Source organism: Scleropages formosus, chromosome 23, assembly GCF_900964775.1.
Source record: "Scleropages formosus chromosome 23, fSclFor1.1, whole genome shotgun sequence".
In the NCBI taxonomy this organism is placed as follows: domain Eukaryota; kingdom Metazoa; phylum Chordata; class Actinopteri; order Osteoglossiformes; family Osteoglossidae; genus Scleropages; species Scleropages formosus.
The window spans coordinates 2,617,455-2,642,773 of NC_041828.1; the positions used below are offsets into that span (position 1 = coordinate 2,617,455).

Genomic DNA, 25,319 nt, shown 5'->3' on the forward strand with positions numbered 1-25,319 from the left:
AAAAACGCCCCGTCTGCTGGTGTATCATGGAGGTGGATAGGAATTCGGGAACTCAGAAATCTTCCTTAGTACTTCAGGTGCATTGGCATGCCTTACAACAGATCACATACACCGTTCTTTCAGGTGCCCATAGAGCCACGCCCTCCGCTCCCACACACTGCCATGTATTGTTGCTCTTAGGACGCAGAGCCAGTAAATGGACACCGCTAGCCTCGTCTTCACCCTGTGCTAAAAAGGTTGTGAAACGCTAATGTAAATAGCGAGGGGAATGAGATCTGTGCCATCTGTGCTCCCGGGGCCGAACAAGAGAGCATTCCAATGAACTGCACTACATTCTGGGAGATGTTCCAATGGCCGGCTTACAGTGAAAGACCTCAGTGACATGATACAATGCTACTGTCTGTGTTTGTGTGTGCATTTGCTTGGCATATGACAAAAAATATTATGTGTGATCTTACTTATTAAAGTTACTTCTGTAACTTATGGCTGGTGTCCTGGGTGTGCGCTTCCTCATATTCTATGTTTCCAGGGTAGCCTCGGGACCTCCACAGCCCTTCATCGGAACAGCAGTTATTGATGATGGATGAATGTATAACTCGTGGCATTCACAAGTCTAAATTTTAGTGAAGCTTTGAAGAGAAAAACCAAATATTTGAAAAAAAAGGAAGTGGAACAAGTATAAGATGATGCAGGGGGTGGGAGATAAAGGAATATGCACTGGGTACAGAGGAAGCTGCAGGTGTGATCTGGAGGTGTTGATCAATGTCTGCCTAGACAGTGCCAAGAACTGCTGACAGCATGAAGACACATCACGACTCATGTCTGTTGGGGTCTGCAAGCGGAGCAGAGTTAAGTCTGAGGTCAAGAGCAAAGAGAAGGAGTCCGCCTGCCCTAACTGCTTAACACGTCCACCGAGGATATGATGATCTGCTGTCTTTCTGCACCAAACCTCTCACCTTCCCAGTGTGACATTATAGACTCTATTGTTATGGTCTGGGAAACTCCCAAAGAAGACTAGATATACACTTAAAGAATACCTGGGACCTAACCCTAACCCTAAGGAACAAACTACACAAAATTTTTGTTTTAACACCTTTTAAATTTTTAAAAAAAAAATTCTCAGGATACACAAAATTTTTATATTCCATTTCTTCAGTCAGCTTAGAATAAATTTTAAATCGTCCACATTCGAATACTTAACTCTAAGAACAGATTACAGAAGATGGAATTCACCCAGAGCACTGCTCTTTAGATGAATAATGTGACTTTACACATTTCAGTAGCTAAACAAACACGGGTGAACGGCGGCACTGAACCGCAAACCCTGAGCAATTACTGCTTCTGCTGAGCGTGGGCCTGCAGGACAAGGGGGAGCCCCGCCGCTCCGCTGCTTCATGGCGAACCAACATGCTGCACAACGCTGCATCCAAGATAGGGAAGGAGATGAGATGAGCCGGGACGAGACACACGATCGGGTGAGATAAATCTCAGATAATGGCCAGGTGAAGCGTGGCTGCAGGAGTGAGGGGAAGTTGGTTTTTGGCTGCAATAACGCAAAGCAGGATGGTTGGAAAAGTGTGTATGGATGAGTGACCCATTGTAAGTAGTGTATCTAGCAGTGTAAGTCACCACGATGAATCAGGTGTGTGGGCTGATAACACCACATAGAGTTCATTGGAAGTCGCTTTGGAGAAAAGCATCTGCTAAATAAATAAATGTAAATGTAAAAGTAGGACAGTTAGCCCTATGAGGGGATGGAGGGAGAAAAAAGAAAATGACAAGACATTACTCTGATAATGGGAAAATTGGCTAAGGGTGACATCCATGATAACTCTACTTTTTTTACGGGTGCTCAGTGGAATGGTAAAATACTGCAGAGGTAAAGGGAAAAAGTCAATCCAAGACAGGCCAATTACAGAATGGGTCTTTAAATTTAAATGTGCTTGGACTAATAAATAACATTATTTATTTCACAGCCACAGGTGGAATCATTTTCACATCTGCTCTTGTCATAAACAGAAAGAAATTAAAACAAATTTATGGGTAATGGGGGGCTAAAATGTCTGGGCCACACCCAAATGTGTTGCTGTCTGCAATGAAGAAAGCAGGCAGGAAAAAAAAAAGTTTTAATGACAACAAGCATAGAGAGATAATTACACCTCTCCCAGCCTTTTCCCACCTGCACCACTGTATTTGCCAAGAACCAGCAAAGCCGGCGAGCTCAGCCACCAAGCAGCCAGACAAAATAACATGTGTGTCAGCTTATTTTTCCTCCAGACTTTTGTCTGATTAGGAAACGAAGGAAAAAAAGTACAACCGGAGGACTGTATTTTCTTACAATTTTTAAGCAGCTCAGAATGTGGTATTAAACCTCGTAATCGTAGTTTGAAAGAGCGAGAACTGCAAGACACCTTCTTCGGCAGCCCAAACATTCTCCCATCTTAAGTTTAAAAAAAAAAAAAAAAAAAAACTGTGTGTTATTCGGCCCGAATGTAAGCCCCGTCCTACCAGGCCGAGCGTTGGTATGGCAGATGGCCGAAAAAATTGACGAAACGTCAAATTTCCATCGTTAAACTTCCCCCTCCCCTCCGTCCAGCAATCTCAAGCATAAATAAGTACTTTCTTGCCCTGGTAAGGGGGGAGGTCAACTGGCTACCAGCCTGAATAAACTGTAAATTGGGAGGCAGTGCTGGGATGATCGATGGCACCAATTATTGTATGCAGCAGCCCGCTTTGCGAGGGCTTGGCCGGGAATTATGGAAGACCGAAAGGACTTTACGGCGAAGAAGAAAGGAAGCAAAACTTCAGACTCATACTGAGATTTACCACAGTTAAGGACACCCTGGGAATAAATTTAGCAAAAAGAAAAATTGCTGAATGAATAAATAAATGAATAGATAAATAAAAACATGAAAGGAAACATTTTGTTAAATGCAGGGCCAAAGAGCTCTCCCAAAAAGCAGTGTCCAGAGAGCATTTCCTGAAGAAGCCGCACATATTCCAACCTCAGACAAGCCATTGGAAAATGAAAATGGTTCTTTTACTGAGATTCCCCTTACATGAATGCCTTGGCTCTCCAAAACCCAAAATGTGCATGTGCTGCTTTTTGTTTTCTTTTTGGTGTCATTAGTTAAAAGTTTGTCAGGAGGCCAAGGACTCCCAGACAGGATTTGGGAAACAGGGCTCTTGGTCTTTGGCCCTATCTGATTTACTGAGATGACATTGCTAAGGAAACAGGTGAGCAGCTCTACTTAAACATGGGATATGCAAAGGTCTTTGTCGTCGGATAAATGGTCTGCTACACCCTACCTTCCTGACTGTAAATCTCTGCGAGCTGAGAGTTTGAGCTCTCCAGAAAGACCTCAAAAGCGGGACCATTGCCATCTAACCTTCTTGCTGTCACTCAAACGCAAGACCCCCCATGGGGGGCCAAAACACTATCACCCCATCAACTTACACACATTCTGTGATCATCCCAAAGGCAGACCATGCACTGCAGTCTCTTCCGAATACTTAGGGGCTCTTCTGAAGAGCCCTGATGATGCTGCAGAGGCAGATTTAGTAAATTCTAACAAGTCAAACATGGAAGGCAGAAATTCAGAAATGTTTACTCAACTTTTTTCAGATTCCTCTTTTTAAAATTTTTCCCCTGCTCTGATGGCCAGCACTTTCCCTCTTGTGCTTGTTGTAAAATTCTCCCCGTGATTTATAACTTCTTATGTGAATCCCACCATAGCGTTTTGAATGAGCGCCTAAACATTGTCTGCCAGGTGCATAACTGTTTGTTGGCCCTTACACCCCTGTGCGTCGGGGGAAAAAAAAAAAAAAAAAAGTCGGAATGTCATGAGAAATTTCCTCTTCGGGGGCTTTCGGGCCCTGCCGATAACAACGTGCTTCATGGATCAGTTACGTAAGAAAATACAAACAAAAGAACAGAGAACATGGGCATTTTCGTTTTCTTTCAACTTTTTTATTCTGGCAACCTGCTGCAGTGGTTTATGTGAGTGTTGCTCTAAAAATAGAGAACGCCCACCCCAAGCAATCTGAAAAATAATATGATAATTTGCACTTCTGCCACAGGTTTTGAATGATTCGACATATGCAATTCAGTCACAAGCATCTGTAGTGTATAAAACGCAAAGATGTGAGCAGAATATTTTTCCAGATCAAATTGCTTGCAGAACATGCAGCCTTTGTCCTGTAGGAGAGTGCCGTAACTGTGTTGGCACGGCTCATTTTTAACTGTCAGAGTGCCTGCACTCGCTTACTACTACGACTTTTTAATATTAATGTGTGTATAAATATTAATAAGCATAAATTTTTGCAACAGTTCAGGTGCTTTCTTGTAGATATTTAAGACGTAACTGTGTCCAGTTGAAAATTTCTGCCCCAGAGCATCATAAAGCACAGCCCTGACTGCACTTTTTTTCACTACAGCACATTGTTTAACATGCAATGGTGAGAATATGGCTAAACCAAGCACCTCTTAGTCACGGGTGTTGAACAACCGCTACCTCTGACCTTCTTCTGGGCAAGCTTTTGACCTGTCGTGACCCAGAATGTACTGCATATTAAAATAAACTTCCAGAGCTCAGGGGTCATGGCAGCCATACCTTGCAGTTGTGAGTGAAAACTAATTTCACTCTTTTTCCACTTGTTCGTTTAACCTCTTCTGTTCAGTTTTACCAAGGGTATCACGTAATATATGGGGTGTTGGAGGTGCACGTGTTTGTCTTTCCTGAAATGAAGGAAGGGGTGTTAGAGCCATCACTTTGTGTTCATCATCTGTTCTCTGTTCTGGTGACTTTTTCTTGCTCTGTGATGACAGCTTTCTTAGGCCACCCAAGCGATGCCAGACATAGAGTCTTGGATCCAGCTGCGAATCCAGTTGCTTAATACCCAATAAAGCGCTCTGTTGACAGTCGTCATCCGACTTCAGTTAGTCATGGACAGGAATGTTGTGGGGTATGGGTAACCGTTGTGATCATAAATGTAATATGGTTACCCAAGACTGACACCAGGCACCCAATTAAAAGGAAACCAGCTCTGTTTCTCATAGGAAAAGGGTTCCATGGTTTTCTCCTCTTCCCATACACTGAGTCCTTCTTCCACTCGATTACCTTGAGAACCATTTTATGTATGCAGTCATTGCAACCAGAAACTTTAGTGGGAAAATGCCATAAACTAATTGCTGCAAACGTCTAATCCCCCTCTCCAGGCCACAAACCCTGAATGCAGATGAAATCAGTGCATAGCTTGGGGAAGGAAGTCTGACCCTTTTCAATATATTGAAGAAAAAAAAAAAAAATTGAGAAAGACATAAAATTGCCCTAGTCTGGAAGGGGAATCATCATAATGGGGAATAAGATGATTATGATTCCTTTGATGTAATAAGGTTGCAATAGGCAGAACCCCACAAGCTCATTCCAGATATATGGATTTGCATGTGACGGGGTGTTTTGGTCCACAGCATTCCGCTGGATTTGATCTTTTCCCGCAAAAATTTTCACAAGGGCCAGTTTTTTTTTTTTTTTAATTCTGCCATCCAAATACCTCTTAGCTGAGACCACTCATCAAATGGTGGTTCAATTTACTTAGTCTAAACTGCATGCAATACTCTGGTCTCCACCACTTGGTCCAACAAACATCATATGTTGGTCTAGGTCGTTCAGTTGCGACCACAAGCTATGAAACGATGACAACTTGCCTTACAGCCATCTTGACAATTCTGCCTTGAACATGTGAAATAGTGAAAGGTGGCTACCAGTGTGAAACTTTGATCCACAGCCTCTCAAATCATAACTGAATATCTTATGTCAGCATGGAGGATTTGGTAACTGAGATCCATAACTTCCAAAAAGACAGAGCCACTTTTAATAAAGAATGTGAGCTTGTCTCATTTTGAATCCCACTTTAATTCTTCCTGAATCAGACTTTTAAGCAGCTTTTCAGAGTCCTAATGCATGGCTAAGTCTACCTCACACTTGCTTGCGAGCCCAGAATTTGCTAATCTAAATTGCCTGAGGTTCCCTTTCTACCCTGACTTTCAGGTGTATTTTATAGTAGGATTTGATTTTTATTCGGGGGGGGGGGGGTGTTGCTAAAACCATAACCGTCACAGGTTTCACTGTGAATTGAAATAACAACTCACTGCCAGGGGAAAGATCCATCTGGAACTGGGATCCTATCTCCCTAATGGCAGCTTTGTCCAAAGGGAAACTGAGAGGTGGCAGGACAGGGACAGGGTGTGCATGGGAAGGGTATTAAGGGGTTCTGTTAGAGCGATTATGTTCGTCCAAAATAATCTGGCATTTTATGGAAATCCATGCCCAGTGCCAAACTGCACCCCTTTGCCCAGGTATGAGCTATTGAGCAGACTACTCTTTTATTTGCAGCAGAGAATATGGACTTCAAAGGATCTTCTTGTAGGGACTGAGTATTAGTTCCACAGGTGCTTTGAAAAGAACTCACTTAAAATCCCCCCCCCCCCCGCCCCCGCATTCCTTCACTCCCATTCTCTATCCAACAGAAAAGCGTTCCTATCAGCCGCGATACTTCTGGAGCTCAACGACAAGGCTGTGAGGTCATTTTTTATGTTCTGGTTCACAAAGTTGAGAGGGAGTAAGTCCACCGAGCCGAGCGCCTGCCATCATACAGCCGAGACAGAGGCGGTTTGCGGCCTAGTTGCGTCCACAGCTCGATTATCGGACCTTTGGGCTCACTCCAGCAACAGAGGCACAGGATTTGAGCAGACGCCACATCAAATAGTCAGCCCATTGTTCTCCAATTGAGCAGCAGAGCTCCGGCGAGTGAGAAGGCAGAAAATGCCACCGGCAAACCCATGCCTCACATAAATACCCCCCGAAGAAAGGGCGGCCGGCATAGAGAAACACGCACATTCCAAGTTAGTGGACTTGGAGGCCAGTCAGACCACATCATGAGCAAGATAAATACCACCACCCCCGCCCTTCTGGGAAATGGGCTTCGTGAAGAACTTGAGGGTTGAGGGATGCTTGTGGGTGTTCGGAACCAGACAGTAATTACCTGGGGACAAAAGGGTCCAGTCCTTAACTATCTCATCTGCACATGACAGCCAGCACATGAAAATTACCCATGAACCTCCTTCAGGCCTCAAATCATTCATCTCAGCTTAGAAAGCATTTTGATTTTTTTTTATAATGCCGTGCTTCAGTGTGATTTGGAAAAGATCGTGGTTACTTAGGTTAGGGAAGCAGAGGGTAAAAGAGAAAAAAGAAATCAATAGAGGATTTTGACAAAGCACTTCCCCCTGTGCCTGCCATGAGGTTTAAAGGAGTGATATATAGAGTCCTGTTGGTCCCAGAAGGAAAATTATCGCTGGGCAAAGATCAAGGCGCCTGTCGGCAGTGGGGGGGTGCTTAGTCTCCCCATGTCTGCGATCCCCGCCAGTCCAGCTGCCATGGAGACAGATGCTGAGAGAAAGCCACTCTACATTTCTGACAGATTACCTGGTTATTCAAGGTCCAGTGTAGTTGCTGGTGTTGAACGTCCATTAAGTTGGATCGTTTCATTGCAGGCCACAAATCCAGCTCCCCGGTTGCTACCCTGGCAGCATAACCTCAAGACTAAGCGGAGTAAGAAAATGGACCCGGCCTCCTGACCACATCATTTTGCAGCTCACTCTGTAAGCTGTTTGAAATGGTGCCGTGGACCTGACCGCTCTCAGAACATTGCGGAGAGAGCTGACTGCAGCTCTTCCGTGGTAAGACTTTATATTGCCTGAGGTTTTCTCCTCACCTCAGCAGCGAGCAAACGAGTGGAAAGTGCAGCTCTCTCTGGTATGTGCTTGCTCCGCCGTTATGTAACCACGCAAGCCACACCTCAGTGGTTAATGTACACAGGCTGTTTCTCAGGTGTCACCATCTCCTCTGGACGCTGCAGGCGGCTGAGAGGGTTGCGGGGGTGTTTGCCTCTCCGAGGCCTCGGGAAATGGATATCCAGAGAGGACAGAAGAGGGGACGGGGGGAGGGGGGGACAACGACCACATTCTGGAACAGAACAGCTGCTGACACTTGCATTTCTAGGGTCTGGAGGTAGAGAAGGATTTGGGCCGTCTGGTGTCTTAATCAGATAACACCGCTGCTGTTTTTGAGGCCTTGACCAGACTTGACGCGAATGCAAATGGAAGTAGACATTTTGTTTCGGTTCCCCTTTCCGACACTGGCTGGGGCCATTTCTGGGTCCCTGTAAGGGGGCAGGGGAAGGCTGCAGCCCCAGTTGAACCTGACCCATCGCAACCCTGAAACTTCATGCGAATAACCAAGAGGGTCGAGTCCATTAGGGGACCCAACGCAGAGGAACCGTAGCATCACGTAACTCAAGAATGTGCATCAGTTTGAACAATTTATGTGGTCCGAATTAGGTCTTGACTCGTGGCAAGCACTGCCTTCTAGAACACCTCGGTCAAATCAGCGCCAGCTCCTAGAGGCTAGTTGAACTGGTACTATTATGTTTAACCGCAGGTCATTAATAAAGATGACAGAGCTATGCACGAAACACTTTGATTGCTCGATTGGAGCCGGATTTCCAGAACGAACACATAAAAACACGCTTGTGGCACTGATTGCTAATGGAAGGATTTTGTGGGTGGGCCACATCATTCACTTTGTGGAGATTTATTCCTCTTCTGTACGCACAGCGCTAATTAGCCGCGATGGAGCAGAACCGTTTCTTCTGCCTCAGCCAGGATGAAGTTTTAAGTGACTTAGAATTTCACCCACTTGTACAGCAGGATATCTAACGGGAGCAATTAAGGTTAAGTGCCCTACTTAAGGGTTCTACAGCAGTGCCTCTTCGGATTAAGTCAACATCCTTAAGCGCCATGGTACCTGCTAGAGTGAACTCAACGATCCACATGGGGGAGGTACCAGCAGTACCAAGGCCCAGCAAAAAATCTAAAGAGCAGAAGCAGGCAAATAAATTTGTCACCGTGCAGTTGGTTAATTTTTTTGTCATTCCCGTTCTAATTTTCTTTGTGTGGTGCAGTTTTCAAGTACCTTGGCAAACATCTTTGACCCTTGAACGGGAAGGCCAAATAAAGCACATCTGAATGAATGCCTGGAAGACAACAATTTAATACGCGGCGTCAGGATTACGCTGGCTTTTTTCTATCCTCCCCCTGGAGAAAGAGGAGCAGAATTACTGCAGGCTCGGTGAACTCCTCGCACCCTCCCACGCACACATTAAATCTCACAGACACCATTCAGCACCTTGAGAAACCGGGGGTGGGGGGTGGTCGGGGGAAAAAGAGGAGAGCGGGACACAGGGGGAGACAAGAAAACAAACACTGTCTGACTTCTACTTTTCTTCTGCTCTCCACAGCATGCGGTCCAGGGAGACTGCTGCTTTCGCTGCAATGACTTAAACGGCTCCTGATAATTCGCTGGACCAAGTCGGTATGAGTCTAAGTGTTTGAGCAAAGCTCTGCATGTATGTACCGTATGTTTGCATGTCCAAATTTATGTGCATGCATGTGTGCAGCAGGTGGCGCAGTGGTTAGAGCCCTCACCTTGCACTCAAGGGGCTCAATTCTGATTGCCATTCCTTGATTAACCCCTTATCAAGAAACTTACCCTGAAAGTTAAAAAAAAAAAAAAAAAAAAAAAAAAAAAAAAAACTATTTGCTGTAAAAATGGGTAAATTTCTGCAAGTGGCTGAGCGTAAAAGATGTCACATTGGAGAAAAGTGTCATTCAAATTAATAAATATAAATAATGCGTGACCTTGTGAGTTTGGGTGTCTGTGAGTGAGTTGCTCTGCAAGAGTGAGACTCCTCACTTTTATTTTGCAGATGAATTCTATAGATATGAAATATGAACAGGCTGCAGTCAGATTTAGGGGTAATATAATCCGCTGACTAGGGGCATCCAACCACCTACTGCACCGCCGTAAGTGGGTTCCACATGCATCTCGTTTCCCTGTATAAACAAACTGCTGGGTGAGCCCGAGTGCCAGCTGAACGTGGCTTTTTACATATCCGCTCAAGTGTGGCAGCGCTCTCAAACTCCTCTCTCTCATACGCACATGGCCTGAAGCCACTTAACCAAATTTCCACATGGTGGTGGAGGAGAAAGGTCGCAGTAGGGTTATGTCTGAGATGCTGTGTTACACCGGTCTTTATTAATAAGCCCCCAGCCAGCCCCTTGCTCCTTCCCGAATCTCACCAGAAGCAGACAGCTGTCTGACCTGAGGAATACATTTAAAATAAATTAATTAAAGTTTTGTAAAGAATGAGCTAAACTCTGCGAAATCACACCGTTCACTGCAGAGCCCCTCGTGGCGGGACTGTGTGTGTCTGACTCTGTGTGAACATTAAATTCATCTGAGCGCATTTAATCAGTGCTTCATAAGCAAAATCTTATAATGTAGTCTCCTAAGGAGAAAAAAGAAAACGATGAAAGGAAAAAGTCAAAAGCCAAGAAGGGACAATGCGATATCTGTTACCAGCACGGTGAACAATGACTGCATGCCTTGCATAGCCGAAGGACTGAGAGCGCTGGGACAGGAGGACCGCGCAGGCCGACCCCTCAAGGTTCACCTCGTCCCACATCCCAGGGCAACCACATGATATTGAACCAACGCAGGCAGCAGGACCACGCTGGACATACAGTATCTAGGGATCTTCACTTTTTGCTGAATGTTACCAGGCGCCTTGACCAAAGACAGCAAAAGGAGCAACGAGAAGTGTGCGCGCGTCCTTGTGTGTGTGGTGGGGGTCACAAGAAGCAGATTAGCATAGTGATTAAATCGGCTTCTCTGCCCTGCATTCCTTCTCCTTGCTATAAACTTTTTTCCATGGCACTGCTGATTGAAAAATCAATTTGGATCGTGCAAAATCAGACAGGTTATATCTCGTTAAACATATAGACAAGAGCAGGTGCAGCTGAATCGATCACTTGTTAGGTCATTACACACACACCTCAATGAAAGTAGAGACCTGCCTCTGTATGTGGAATAATACTAAAAACATGTATGAACTCCACAAATACTGTACATTAATTTGCCACGGTGTTGACAGAAGGACATTAAGGCAAAAAATGCAAAATTGGGTGTTAAATGACACCAAATGGAGTAGGTGTCATTTTGATATGGTGACCTCTGGCCATTGAGGCCTGGAGTGAAGATTTATAAATATGAACCTGCCACATCTTTCTGTTCCATTTCTCCTCCATTCATCACCTCTGTGTGTCTCCTCGGTCCTCTTTCGACTCTCATCGACATTTGACATCGTCAACCACTACCATCCTTTTTTTCCTTCATTTTGACATCTTGGACTCTAAGGCATGGATCCCTCAGAAACTGTTTTGCAACAGCTTTACAGATCTTGCTAAGTATATTCGGAAACTTTGGTCATTAGAAGACAAATAGATATGTACCTTAGGTAAACAATGGCTGAAAAACGGATGAAGAGAATGAAGGTCAACCAAATTAATGTCATTTTGTTATGTCATCTCTGCGACTGTGGATATGTTCTTTTCTCTTAACAAATATGATTATAAAAAAGGTAACAATACATTGTTTTTTGTGCAATTTGTGTGTGAACATGGCAAGCAAGCATCCTGCTATGAGTGACAGTGGTAGCAGTGATTCAATGCATACATGCATGGATGAGTGACCCACTGTAAGTAGTGTATCTAGCAGTGTAAGTCACTGCGGTGAATAAGGTGTGTGGGCTGATAACACTACATAGTATCCACTGGAAGTCGCTTTGGAGAAAAGTGTCTGCTAAATAAATAAATGTAAATGTAAGGACATTGATACCTTTAACAATGAAGTTAGATGTGATAGCATGTTATGAGAAAGGCATGCATAAAGAGAACACAGTCTGAGAAACATGCAGCAATGGGATAGTTGATGTATTCTGTGTATGACAGATCCAATTATTCGTGTTTATAGGGTGTAAGTAAGGTCAAAATTATGTGCATTTTCCATCATTTTTAATGGGAAAAAGTGTTGAAAATATTAAAATTTGAAATATGTTTGGGTTTCCAGGATGGAACTCTCTCACAAACTGAAAATCACCTTTACTTTGTTTTGGAGGAACGCATCTGCCACATGAAGAAATGCACATGCATGACTATTCTTCTTTTGAAACTATTCAATCGGCTAATTCTAAGATTTCACGCAACTGTTCTACAACCCAAGCTGGTTATTCTTGTATTTACTTTCTATCCAGAACAGACTCATGAAGCTACCACTGCCTACTGCCAGCCTGCCCACAACATCTCCACTCACATCTGGAATCCATAAAATCCTTTTGAGATTCTGGGCTCGTCCAAGTTTCAGGTGACTGTTGCACAAGAGGCTCTTGTAATGCAATACGCTTCATGCAGTTACAGTGTTAACCTGAAAACAAGGTGGGTTGCGATTTCTACTTGGGTGGTACCTGCCATCAGTAGCTGCCATGGAGCGTAGCTCTCTTCCCTCCCTTTAAAGAAATGGAGGTGCAAGCTGCAATGAATTCTAGGACGGATGAAGTCTGTCTCTTTGGCCTGGTCTGCACAACATCCTGTAGAGTTCATATCCTCTTACAGAGTCGTGTCGGAATGTGGATAGCTTAAGAAGAACATACAGCCTGACTCACAATCCCCAGAGCAAAAGGAAAGCAAAGAGTCATGAGCCATGTTGACCACAGTAAAGAGGTAAACGTCATTCAGTTAACATAACGATCATGCTGCAGAGAGCTATGGAGGTAAGCAACATGGTGCTTCAACACAACATACCTGTTTCACATCATCCATGACTTGATAATAACAAGCGGCAGGTCTGGCATGGCACCTGGTAAATTGTTCCCCTTCACTTCCTCTCAGCTATCCTGCACAGTTGACCTATCTGCAAAGGAATACGGTACACCACTTCCCTACAAGAAATTTCAGATGGTTATCGTAATCTCATCAATCAGTTGACACTTCACATGTGTGACATGAAAAGAGAATACCATACTAACAGAGATTCAGTGTACTGGTACAGTACTAGATGCTGAGTTGCTGATGTCACCCCTTCCCAGCCTGTCCCACTCCTGCCCAGAAAGGCGATATGCTCTTTAGGCTAATATTCCTGAGGGCAGCTGCACAATACCTGAAAGGGTGTGTACTTGTTCTGGGAGGGGTAGTACATCAGACCGGCCAGGTTTGCCCTTGCCCTCCTCCCCTCTTGTTCCAAAGAAATCTGATGGCTATGTTTAAACTGTAACAGCAGGCACTTCTACTCCAGTAGGAAAAATTTCAACAGGTCAAGCTATCATGAGAAGACGGAGCGATGGAGATAATTTCTTGTTTCTGTCCTCGAGGGAAATCGAAGGGGGAATAGCGGGCAGGAGCAAAGCACCTGGTTCAAAGAGGCAGTGTTTTGGACCAGAACAGGGCAGACAATCACACCTTTGTTGTCCCTGGGGGGTGTAGCACAGTCTAACGTTACAGGTCACTTTCATCCATGGGCAACAACCCTGGCAAAGGTTTGTCATCAATTTAACAACGTTCAAGTGATAAATTGGTGGGATCAAATTTAGGCCCGGATGTGGAACAAACACGAGGCGTAGAGAAACAGGCAACGACACAAGAGTTATTGTACCCTTTTGACGATTGTACTCCACATGGTATGGCTGGCTGAAGTACTGATCTAGAACATGGCTGACTTCTGCTGTGTAGGGTAGCTGAGCAAAATTTAGCAACTTTTTGCAGATCATCTGAATGTATCATCTGTATGTCTTTTAAAAAGCCCACGTAATAGGAAATGAACCTGCCAATTACACTGGCAGCTTACACAATACTTGTGCCACGTACCTGATAGCTTTCTTTGCCCACTCCAGATTTTGAAATTAGGGTGCCAAAATTGTTTTCCAGCATACTCGCAACTGTCTTGTGCAAGAACTGTAATGCTGTAATTCGGTTATCTCTGATTCTCCTGCAAATCTGACCCACACATCTCCTTGGTTACCGGAGTGTCACCACAAGCCGAAAGGATGGTTCTGCAGAAGCCCGATAGGCAGTGAAAACAGTTAGGACTCATGTTGAACATTGTCTGGATCATGATCCTTTTAGCTTTAACAAGTTAGGGGCAACGGACTATCCAGTTCTAACAGGAGCACCTGTGAGATGGAATGGGACATAGTCATAGCAAGCTCCTGTACCTATCCCTCTGTTGGTGTATGGGAAAGTTATGAAAAACATGGATATGTTTTCACTTCTTCTTCCTTAACTGCTTGGATCTCATTCCATTGGTCATGAAGAAAGAGAGGGGCAGACAGCAGGACAGATATCGTTAGAATGAAACAAATCAAGAGCAAGGAAAGCACAGGAAGAAGTGTTCTTGACTTAGATTCACCACATTTTTGTCTTAACCGCAAAGTGCAACAAATTTGCCAAACCGTAGACTCAAATAACAAATTGTAGGAAACAGAGTAATGAGAGGATGAACCTTTAATCAGGTTACAAACTTTGGTAATGGGCGGAACAGAATAGCATGGCACGATGCTCCTGATAGTACTTTAAACCTTTGGCCAGTCCAAAGCCAGCACTCGCCACCTGCCAGCACACCTTAAAGACGATTGTCTCTGCGATTTCCGAAACATGGGTGCATTTCCCGTGTCCCTACTGCTGGCCGTGCAACAGGAAGCTCAAGGTTGGGTCTTTTTCCTGGGTCAGTAAAGGCAGCAGCCAGGTGAAGAAACCAGTCCGTGTCTGGGCTTCTGGTTTGCATTAGACCCATAGCAACAAAACAGGGTTTTTATTACACATAGTAAAGGGAAGAGAGGGAAAGTGGAGAGCACACTGCCATCTGTAAACCACATGAAGCACGCCAGTAATTGACTCGAAGCTCTGACTAATTAACCATTGTGTTTGTTGGCCAGAAGAAGGTCTTTATGTATTATTGTAATTCTTTTTAACACAAAAAAATGGCTAAAAGATTCTTGACTGAAGGAAGAGAGACAAGGGTAGAGAGCCACTGCATTCCATAAGTTCATCCAGACAAGATTAAACTTTGGCTGGACATGTGGTGCAGCATCATTTCTGGAATTTCCGTTCCACAAACATTCCTTGATATCACAGTTGCTTTGACAGGAATGTTGAACCGATTTAATTAGATCAGACTGTAGGGTACTTGTTCAGAGAAAAAGTGGCTGTCCCACGACATCCCGGGCTATCGCAGCAGCTGCAGAAGTTTGCCAGTCCTGCTCCATCTAAGACAATGTACACCATCTGCCGCACAGTAATCTTACGTCATTCGTTGTTTTGTTTCTTCCACTTTGGGGCCATGGTTCTGATCTTCTCCAACCCTTCTGCTTGTTTACATGGATTCCATATGAACGCATTTCGTGGAGGACCTGAGCATGTATGTCACTGTTGGATACAGATGGTCGACAGCCTCTGACCCTTGATTTCTGTTTGGATGTGCTCTTGGAATAGCATCACGCTAAATTCTGTTGAGGCCTCAAGATGTCAGCTTTTGCAACCTCAACCCTCAGAGTTGTGAGACTTGATCATCAAATAAGGTGTCTCTGTACTGTGGGAACACAGTATGCAGTACAGTGTAAAATTGTTCAAGGCAACTGTTCACATCCTGTTCTTGTCCTGCAGTGTTCAGGGTGAAACACAGAGAACATTGCATGCAGTTCAAAAATTACCATTAACCTGATTTTCTGTATTAAATATCCATCTTGGAACATTAGTAAAACGCAAAAATCTCTGAGTTGCCAAAGCATGCCATGTAATTTCACATTTCACAGCGCTATGCAAATTATGCATCCAATTATGTCTAAACTCAGCTTTAGGAAAAGGTTAAAAATTTACACGCAATCCCACCATTTACACCTATTTCTCCACAGGCTAAGCAGAAACAGCTGACTGTACAGGAAGGAACAGTGGAGAATATGAATTCCCCCGCCCCCACCTCAACAGATTACAGGAAATGGACACAATTAGCAGGGAAAACTAGAACGACTCCAAGACCTCATTTGGAACGGCCTTGCTCAATATGTGGAAATGCTGAATTCTCGACAGGACCAGTGGTTGCAGAGCTTTCCCTGCAGCTCACCCTGGCCAAGTGCAGTCCTTCTGATCTTCTTGTGTTTCAAGGTGCTGGAAATCATCATGTAGCCCTTCAGCTAATGCCGAGGCCTACGAAGTCTACTCGGTAAATCTCAACACCAGCCAGGACCCATTTTTCCACAAATGATCACCCACTGTCTACTACCTATCCTCACAAGTGAAACCCTCTGGTAACTGTTTTTGTGACTTTGGGTTCACATAATTCAATTATTCCCAGAAGGCAAATCAACATCTGAAAAATTTCACATGAGAAATTACACATATCTCTCCTTGACATCTGTTGAACTATGACGTTGGATCCATGTCATCTGACAACTGAAATACATCTCTTAGTTAACTCTTAAAGTAAAGATTGGGGCTATAATCAAACTTCTGGTCCTTTTGATATTAAGGAGTACTATCTGAACCTTCCCTGGCAAATCACCTGCAAGATGTACAGACAATGTCTACACGACAAGGAAGAGGACATCTTTGACTCATTGTGGGAATACTTTGAGTCAATAAATCATTCCACAGTACCCACAGTGCACCTATCATTTAGCAACTCCAGCAACTGTTTACTGTGGAGAAAAATAATGATATTGTATGTGAGACCTTCTAAAGAGTGTGTTCTTCTTTTGAACAATGCATGTTAGATACTGCACCTGGTCAAGTGCAAACATGGCCTCAGCTACCAAGTTGCACATTAGTGGAAGTGTCCACTTTAAAAAAGTTCCTCTCTTCAAAACTGTGGTTAAACAGTAGCTGGTTGAGGTCAATAAGCAAAATATTCTGAGGGAAAAGGGAGAAGGTGGGATTTCAAATTTTGGAATTGAGAAAGTGGTAGAGCACAGGTTCTGCAAACTCAGTCTGTTGAGGGCATGGAGACCCATGAGCCTATACTGTGTCTTGAACATTGCTCAATGGCAAGATAGAGTTGAAATACAGAGATGTGCCCACAGGAAAGGCAGGATGGAGTGAACAAGAATCCAGGAAAGAAATAGAGTTTAGTTTTTTTTAGCAGGACCCATGTACATGCATAACAGAGAACTCTTCCTTTGCAGCCCAGTTCTCAGTGAAATGAGGGCCTCTCAGCCCTTACCTCCTAGAGACACCCATCTGTTAATCTGGAAAAACGTTGAAAGAAATCACCCCTCTCCATCTTGCTGTTAAGGCTGGGACATAAACAGTGGAAAATATTTCCATGTACATTATCACCTACTGAGCATATTTATTCTGAATAGTGTTTCTGTACCAGGAAGGACAAAAAAAACTTGGCCCTCAAGTGGATGGATGTGCACTGTACACAGTAGAGCACTTAAAGCTAATATGTCTCTGAAGCAGCTCTTTGAGTTTACTGCCAGACATTGAATGAGAGGGCAGGAGAGAAGCAGAAAACCAAAGAGACACATCCCCAAAAATACACCCTTATCCCAGTAACCAATCTGAAATTTGTTCCTTTGGTTGATTTAGGCTCTCACGCACAGGTAGAACTGTCTCAATCTGGTGTTGAGGTCCCATTATGCACCCCAATTGTCACCAAGTCCTGTGACACACACAATGTTTATGACTGTTTATCCCAACCGGGGTCGTGAAAAACCGGAGCCTAACCTAGCAACGCAGGGCGCAGGGCTGGAGGGGGAGGGGACACACCCAGGACGAGATGCCAGTCTGTTGCAAGGCACCCCAAGCAGGATTCAAACCCCAGACCCACCACAGAGCGGGCACCGACCACACCCCCCCCCCCCACCCCCATCAAGTCCTGTCTCCACACCTAAAGACTCCTTCTAAGGATAAACATCGTGACCACAGTAGTCCTACTAAACCTGTTGTCACATCAACCTGCCACATCAAATCCGATAGGATAGCAGCCTCATCATTAGTGTACTCTTCCTGTTTCTCAGGAATGTGTACTTGTATTGGGCTTCTCAGTTGGTACCAGCTGGAAGTCAGTGTCACCTTGAGGTCTCCTGCAGTTTTGTCTCTGCACCACATGGCAATCTAAGTACATAATTATAAGAAATGTGCTCTTGACCGACAGTGAGAGTTAATAAGTTCGCAAGGACAGCTTTTCTGTGAGTACAGGTGCTCATACGTTCGAACGAGAAGACCAGATTCCGTGCATTTGTTTGTTAGTGATCTTCTCTGTGTAAGCCAGAGGGCCCATATACCGATACTGACGCAGGTGTCTGTTTGATTCAGAATGCCTTGGCTTGGTTAAGTGCTTCTTTCAAAGTTCCAACAGCCAGGATCCCATTGAGCATTTGGCAAGAACTCCTCAGGTGACAGTGCTGAGGCCCAGAAACACTCTTTAACCAGTATGATCTTTGTGCGAGATGAGGGAGAGGGTGTTTAGCTACAATGTGGGACCCTTCCCGTTGGCTGGTTCAGCCTCATTTACAGCCAAGGCTCCACAGAGCCGCCAGAGGACGGAAAGCTGCTGCTCTCTGCTCTGTTTCTTCAAGGGCTGTTCCAATCCAACCCAACCAGCCAACCCCCCCTCAAAACACACGCACTCCAGCCACAGTTTGCCCGATGCCCACGTGTCCTCTTGTCCCATCCCACCCATCCTTCCAAAACACTTCCACTGATAAAAGCCCCTTTGGAGTCTTGCAGCAATGATGTTTAGAAGACCCGGCAATAACAGAGTGGCTGCTGACAGACCCAATGGTGAGCAAAAGGAAAAATAATAACAGCCGCCTGCCAAGCACCCCCATCTCCTGGTGCTGCCAGCAGAACGGAAAAACACTCCCTCGTCCAACATGGTGGGGTGACAGAATTGGGGGGGTGGCTCTATGAGGAAAGGAGAGGGAGGGAGTGATGAAAGGAAACAGGGAGAAAGAGAGTGAGGGGCCAGAGTTCCTTTACCGTGCTCAGTCTACCTACACTTTGTCTAGGTGTTTTCCAGGGAAAGTGACCGACCAACGCCTGTTCACTGAGGCGCTATGACTTACGGGACCGTTTTGGATTCCACCCTATTCTGAAGACTGACAATGCAACATGTTTATTCTCCTGTTGTCCACGTGCCCATGCGGTGTACATGTCTGTCAGAGCAACGGAAGGATTTTAACCGACTTTCTAGTTCCATGATCAGTTTTGCTCTTGGTCCTGCCACTTTTCTCTACAAGCCTGCCCCATAGTCCATCACCATCTCAGTCAAAGGCATGTCAACTTTCATGCATATCCTACATGCATTTCATCCTACCCTTGCGGAAAGGATTTGTGCAGCCAGGACTACTAGCTTCTGCTATGCTGCCATACACTGAAATGACCCCAAATTCTGAACAGGATCTAACTGAACATCAGAAAAATGGTAGCATAAAACATATTGGGAAACCAAGAGATACATATTACATATGTAAATTAGCTGTCATGAGGAGCCATTGCCCACGATGGAGGATAACGCGTCAGATTTACAACGCAGCTTGTGTCGAAGAACAAGGTTTTCTAAATCCTGCCAAATACACACAAAGATATGTAGACACACACAAGGCAGGAGGAATTGAGCACAGCGTCTAGGGCTGAGAAAATGCCTGTGGATCTCAGATCCTCGAAGGCAGGCGGGTGGGCAGACCGGGCATTGGTTTCCTCACGAAGAACAGTAGGCATTTTGCTTAATTTCCTGTTTCAGCTGCACGACAAAACACATGAGTTAGAGAGGCTCTCAAAGACACATACACACACACACACACACACACACACACACACACACCAACACACTGACTCTCACATCCTTGAAGTCTCCCTATCCATTTTCACACACATATTCACACTGACATGCCTTGAAATGCAAACTTTTTCAAACTTTCCTGATCTGCTTTTTCTGACGCTCATCGGACTATTTAAAAATATGCTGACAACTGGACCTCCGCAACAACTTGTGTATAATTACCGAAAACAACTAGGATCAAAACTTTTCTAATGCGTTCCTGAATTAAGTCACTCTATTTAAAGCAGATTCTGAAAGCATGTGTCAGCAGCTAGCTGAAAAACATTAGAATTGATCCCAATTTTTGCAGTTTTTGGGTGCTGCTCACATTTGGCTGATGGGTTGTAAATCTGTTGTAAATACTGATTTCAAAAGTTGCACACACCAGCTAGGACAGTGCCAGTAAAACGTTTCCACCAGTCCCCCAGCTCCGACCCCGTGCGGGAACTGAAAACAAAAATCTGTGTTCAAAATACTGCCCCCTCGTGGCACCGACTGGAACGGCTCCACATGTCCAGCCAAGTCGCGTTTCATACTGAGCTGTAATGAGGTAGAGGTTCGCTACCGCAGATGTGTCACTGTGCACATGCCTGGCAAGAGATCGGCGATGGCAGGAAATCATAGGGTTTTGCGGCGCTGAGTGGGCGAACACCGAGCCCCACTGTGTCCAAATCGCACTAGACAAGGCCTTTATGTGCCTGCTCCACCTCCACCCTGCTTGTCATGTTCTTCTAACACCCTCAGAGCTCAGGTTGTTAGAAATATTCTCAAAAGACCCTGTGCACACTCCAGAACCACTGCTAACTTCTGTTTCCTGCTTTTAACATCTTGTCAGACATGGTTTCAAGCAGTAGATATACTACGCAGCTGATAACAAGATCTGTTGCCAGTGGGGACCCCCGAAGTCAGGAGCTGCTGGACGGGAAACCCTGGTGAAGACAAGGCCGCTGTCTCAAGCCAACAGTTGAGAAGGGAAAAAAAAAAAAGCAGAGTCTCTAGTGGTGTCTATTGCATCGACGGAACACCAGTGCATCAAATGTTTACCACATGCTTCCAGACGCAGAACAGACTGATTTTCACCCATCTGCCTTGCTGGACTGATCGGGCATGTGCAATGAATTTAGTGTCATTCTGCCGAAATGTGAAAGTGAGAAACTACTGGGACTGGGACCTGCAGTGAGTTGTTGCAAAAAGGGACATGGATGTGGAACATGGATGTGGAATATAGCCTGGGGACTATTGACTCAGTGTACCTTAGAGTGCAGAAAGCTGCTCTTTCCTGGTCCAGCAATAGTGCCAACAGGCTTTGTTTTGAGGGGTCAAAGGCCAAAGCCACCTTGCCTAGGACAAAATGGACAAACTGTGTAAAATTGATCAATGCACATGTTCAGCGAATACGCAGACAGCAACAAGTCCAGCAGTTTGAGGTTTTGCCGTAACCAGAACCAGAACTTGTTTGTTACGATGTAGATTTTTGTGACCTTGAGAGTCTACAGCACTCTTTAACAAAGGGGTGGAAAAAGTGCCCAGCAGACCACAGCCGGGCCGAATAGCAAAACCAGGCTGCCTGGTAATGGCCCGTCAAAAGGGGCCGGTCGTCGATGGTTACCACACGGTCCCTCAGTTACCGCTTCCCAGTGCCAGAGAGGTCCGACTCACAGTGTGGTGGGGGAGAAGAGAGAGAGCCTGGCATAGTTCACTAGGGCAAATGGACACCCTATATTAGTTTTATAGGCTGAGACATGTCTGTTGCATTATGACTGTGACATATTCCCATTGCAGAAGCCAATTAGTGGCTGTACTCAAACTCCGCCCACCTTTACTGGCCTTTATCCAATCATTTGTAAGGAACAGAGTGATGCATTTGCATACCTCCTTTCAGCTTTCCTAAGCCCTCCAGTCATCTCACCAGGCCTCCTCTAGCCATACCTATCCCAAATAGGTGTATATATATATATATATATATATATATATTTTCTTGAACCTTCAGAGTGTAGCTGTTATGAATCTGGGTCTGTTTCAGGTCTGGAGGAAACCTCGAAACCTCAGGCCGCCACTAGACGAGAGGGAAAAGAAACAAAAATGCACTGCCGAATCTTATTCCCATGTGTTTGCGTTGGAGCGCATATTATGAAAGCACTTTATTTTTTTCTTCTCCAGGCGGAGAAAACAAAAAGAAACGTCTGTCTGACCTGTGGCCTGCCCAGGCGCTCAGATGCAGAACGTATCACGAAAACGGTTTTGTTTTTCCCGGTGTATGACAGATTCCGTGAGAGCAGAAGAAAACTAAAAACCTGAATTATTGTGCCAGCATTGCCTGGAGAGCAAGGAGCGAGCAAAGGGTAGATGGGAACAAGGGGGTCCAGGCAAAAGAGGATCAAGGGACATTTGGTGTCATCTTCTAATAGAAGTCAACCCGCCATCTCCCACACATACAAACAGATGGGGTTTGTAACAAACCGCAGTTTCACCTTGACTGAGAACCCTCGCAGGACAACATGCTGAAAGAAACTTTTGAGAAAAAATAAAGACCCAGCAAGGCAACATAATTAAGGGGTAGAATCCTCTTCCAGCCCTGGGAGTGAGCCGTCTAAAATATTTTTGTGATATTAAGGGGTCGGCTTGAGCTAGAAGTCCAGGTGGCACCTCTTGAAGCCCAGGGATCCTCAGTGCGGTGGACCAGAGAGGATGGAGATACGAGAATGTAGGGTGCCATTATGTAACCCCAGAGACCCCCCCCCCCCCCCCCCCCCCACCAAGACACACCTCCCAACCCATCACCCGATGCTCAACGTGGAACATCTTGTTGAAAACAGCTCGTTCTCGAGTCTTCCCCCCTCCCCCGTAACACCCACCCCCCCGTACACACACCCACCCACCCACCCATCCAACTGCACCAGATGCATCAATTGCATCCCTTGACACAAAGCTCAGGCTGAAGCTTAATTACAGAAAAATAGACAAAAAACAGATGATGACGGAAACAAGTGAGATGTCAAAACCGCAGCCCCATAATCAATACCATCTCCCAGCGGAGGAAGGCTCCGGGGCCAAAGACAGAGGGGAGATGGGGCAGAGAAGCAACTTTGAGAAAATTTTTTTTCCTTTAAGATTGACAGGAGAAAGCAGTGCAAAGAGGGTTGCATTTTGTTTTTAATCTTCTCAGAATTATTCCTTGCCTAGAATTACCGCAGCGCCGAGAATTATGCAGGTCCCATGACCAAGGAGTAAAGACGTCTGTTATTCCTTTCTCTTTTTCTGTTGCCTTTGGCTTTTCTTCCCTGGCTTTGGGTAGCATGTGATATTGGGTAGAAATAGGAAAATGACATGAATGCAGATGAGAAGAGAGAAAGAGGAGCAGACACGGCGGAGCTCTTACCTTTCGCTAACTTCTAGTGAAGGATAATCAATACTTCTTGATCTATCAGTTGGCTTTTCCCACCAAGTCTCTTCTGTACCTTTTTACCCTCTCAAGGGCTTAACTGTCCAAAAATTTAATCTATGAAAGGAAAGAAAAATGTATATTGCTGATGCCAGAAATTCAGAGGAAATGAAATAGAATATTCGTATACTGAAGGAGAATAAATCTTGTTTACTGCTGCAGGTGGGAGTTTTTTTTTTTTCTTAATTTGTTTTTCTTTTCTGAAAGTTGAAAATTTAGTCCATATGCTTTTTGCAGCTTGCAGGTTTGTAAAAAAAAATAAATTAAAAGTTTCTGTTAGTTCTGTCCTCGGGCTGACTGCAAGTCGATTTGAGACGCACCTTCGGAATCGCGGCTCTCGCTCGCTCGCGGGTAGATGTAGGAGAGAGAGGGAGCGGGCGAGAGGGAGAGGGAGAGCGAGGGGAGAGAAGAGTGAGAGAGAGCACGAGAGCTGGCGAGGTGCTGAGGCTGGCCTAGCGGCGACTGCTCCTGCTGTCCACTCAGAGACAAGTCCTTTTACGGGTCTTTTAACAAGGGGCCAGGCACCTCAAAAGTCCAGTCTCCCCCTCGTGTCTCTCTCTCTCTCTCTCTCTCTCTCTCTCTCTCGCTCGCTCTCTTTTGAGAGACCTCTAAAGGGTTGTTTCTTACATTGCTTTAATACAAAAGACAAGTGTATGGGGTGCTGATGAAAGAGACTGGGTGGTGGGTGAGCGGGTGGCTGGCAGGAAGGGCAGTAAGGTGGGAGTTTCCCCATCTCAAACACAAACACCCTCAAACAAATACAAACACACACACACACACACACACACACACACACACACACACACACAAACGTGCACACACAAAGAAATCTTTCCCAGGAACCCACTGTCTGAAAAACACAGAGCCTGTTGGCACCACTGAAATCTCCCAGATTTAACTTTCCTGGACATTCCTTTGCTGGCATTTCTTAATAGGCTCAGAGCGTCAGCGCGCGCGCACGCGCACACACACACGCACACAATTGCTCTTGCCTACTGAAACATGGAATATTCTTTTCCCATATTTGCACCCTTCCTTACAGTACCTCACAGCATTACTAGAAAATACCCAGAACTCATGTAATGAGCAGAAGAGATTGATTCCCTTAACCCAAAAAGCAGTGTAATAATATTATATACTACCTGATTCTACTAAAGTCAAAATTCAAAAGCCTTTAAGAGCCCCAGGGCAGAGGCAGCAGGTGATTTAATGGTTTGAGCATCACCTTAAAACCCAATTTTCAAGGTTCAAATGCCTCTCCTGCTGTAGTACCCTTGACCAGGGTATATACTCCAAAATGATACATTAAAAATTAGCCAGCTGTATAGATAATTGTAAGCAGGCTGGTGTATAAACTAATGTCGCCTTGGAGAAAGGTGTCAAGAAAATAATCATGGCACAACCTAAAATCTGAGGTTTCTAGTCGAAGTCCTTGAGAAATTATCTGAAATTGTTTTTGGTCCCGCCTGACTTAATGATGTCTTATTGAGCTTTTGCATTCACAAGCCTTCGGTAAACACAATGCAGATACTATCCTTATATATAAATACCCTGGTTGTTTAAGGAAGTATACGCTTTCTTATTACAAATTCCTTTATTTACACCCTTATTAATTTTGTTCAGTGTGTATGCAGTTTGCATGTTCTCCCCGTCTTCGCGTGCATTTCGTCCCATAGTCCAAGGACGTGTGTGCTTCAGGTTTCCTAGAAGGTGAATGAGTGTGTGTGATTGTCCCATCTAGGGTGTGCCCTGCCTCTCACCCTACGCTTCCAGGATAGACTCCGGACCACATGCTTGAGCAGCTGCTGATAATGAAGGAGCAGAAACACCATTTAAAATATTTCACATTCCACAAATAGAGACAGACCATCCTCAGAATCCAAGAAAAATTCACACACAAGCATTTTAGTTTGATATCAGCTGAAGAACTGAGTCCCGATCTAAAAATCTTTCCCTGTAGTGACCTAAACATTTAAAATGCAATGTCATGTACTGGGAGCGAGGTGTTCGATCTGCTCTGCAGAATAACTGAAGATTCCTGTCCGCAGCTTCTCTCCACCATTTCAGAACAAGTCAGTCAAGTCCAGAGTGGGATTACACGCCTG

General features: G+C 44.9%; 1 protein-coding gene across 3 annotated transcripts in view; it reads right to left on the reverse strand.

The window, feature by feature from the left end:
• Window positions 1–23,704, reverse strand: part of col8a2 (collagen, type VIII, alpha 2) — a 43,146-nt gene extending 19,442 nt beyond the window's left edge. For 2 of the 3 annotated variants that reach the window (XM_018759862.2, XM_018759861.2), the window contains exon 1: window positions 23,152–23,704. The gene's annotated coding sequence lies outside the window, so the exon portion shown is untranslated. The remainder of the gene's footprint in view (window positions 1–23,151) is intronic. The other variant, XM_018759860.2, reaches the window with a different exon arrangement.
• Window positions 23,705–25,319: the final 1,615 nt, after the last annotated feature.